Source organism: Gossypium hirsutum, chromosome A11, assembly GCF_007990345.1.
Source record: "Gossypium hirsutum isolate 1008001.06 chromosome A11, Gossypium_hirsutum_v2.1, whole genome shotgun sequence".
Classification (NCBI taxonomy): domain Eukaryota; kingdom Viridiplantae; phylum Streptophyta; class Magnoliopsida; order Malvales; family Malvaceae; genus Gossypium; species Gossypium hirsutum.
In genome coordinates, this window is record NC_053434.1 from 31,108,605 (window position 1) to 31,109,730 (window position 1,126).

A 1,126-nucleotide genomic window follows, 5' to 3' on the forward strand; every position below is an offset into this window, starting at 1 on the left:
TTCAACTAACCCTTCTTCATCTCAAATAGTAATTGCATGAAGTTGCTCCATTGGGTTAGTTTCAGTATTGCTAGGCAAGCTACCTTGTGGTCATCCTGAAATTAATTTAGCAAGCTAACCTATTTGGTTCTTGAGCTCTTGAATTGATGCTTGCTGATTTTTTTAGTGCTGCTTCAGTATTTTAAAAGCGGGTTTTTGACACCAAGACAAACTTTGTCAACATCTCCTCGAGGTTCGGCTTTTTCTCTTATTGGTAAGGTTGTTGTTGGAAGCTCGAAGGGGGTTGTGCTCTTTGATTTCCTTGACCACCCCAAGAGAAATTGGGATGGTTCCTCCAACCTGCATTATAGTTATTACTATAAGGGTTATTTTGAGGCCTAGAATTACTACCCATATAATTGATTTCGTTTTCTGTCTTAGGAGCGAAGGGTAAACATTCTGGATTATTCATTCCTCCTCCATTTGTATCACATTACATCACTGGATGTACCTATGTAGAAACAAATAAACCATCAATTTTCTTATTTAAAAGTTCTACTTGATTTGATAACATGGTGACTGCATCTAAGTTTAAAACACCAGTTGCTTTCATCAACTTCGTCCTCATGACTTGCCACTGATAATTATTCAGTGTCATCTCTTCTATAAAGTCATAAGCCGCTTCGGGTGTTTTATTGTTAAGTGTTTCATCGACTGCTGCATCGATCAACTATCTAGTAGAAGGATTCAAACCATTGTAAAAGGTTTGAACCTGTAACCATAAGGGTAACCCATGGTGAGGGCACCTTCTCAATAAATCATTGTACCTCTCCCATGCATCATATAAAGTCTCTAAATCAATCTAAACAAAGGAATATATATCATTCCTCAACTTGGCTGTCTTAGCCGGTAGGAAGTACTTCAAAAGGAACTTCTTGGTCATTTGAGCCCATCTAGTGATGGAACCTCGTGGTTTAACTACCGTTTAGCTTTGTTCTTCAATGAGAAAAGGAATAACAGTAAGCAAATGGCATCGTCAATGGCGTCATTTATCTTCAAAGTGTCACAGATTTCCAAGAAATTAGCCAAACGAGTATTTGGATCTTCGTCTTGCAAACCATCGAACTAAACAAATTGTTGTATCATT

At 37.7% G+C, this 1,126-nt stretch overlaps 1 non-coding gene across 1 annotated transcript; it reads left to right on the forward strand.

Annotated features, from left to right (window-relative positions):
• Positions 1-767: 767 nt before the first annotated feature.
• LOC121210558 (small nucleolar RNA R71) lies at positions 768-874 on the forward strand. Its single transcript, XR_005905674.1, has one exon. It is a non-coding gene; the product is annotated as a small nucleolar RNA R71 (small nucleolar RNA).
• The last annotated feature ends 252 nt before the right edge of the window (positions 875-1,126 follow it).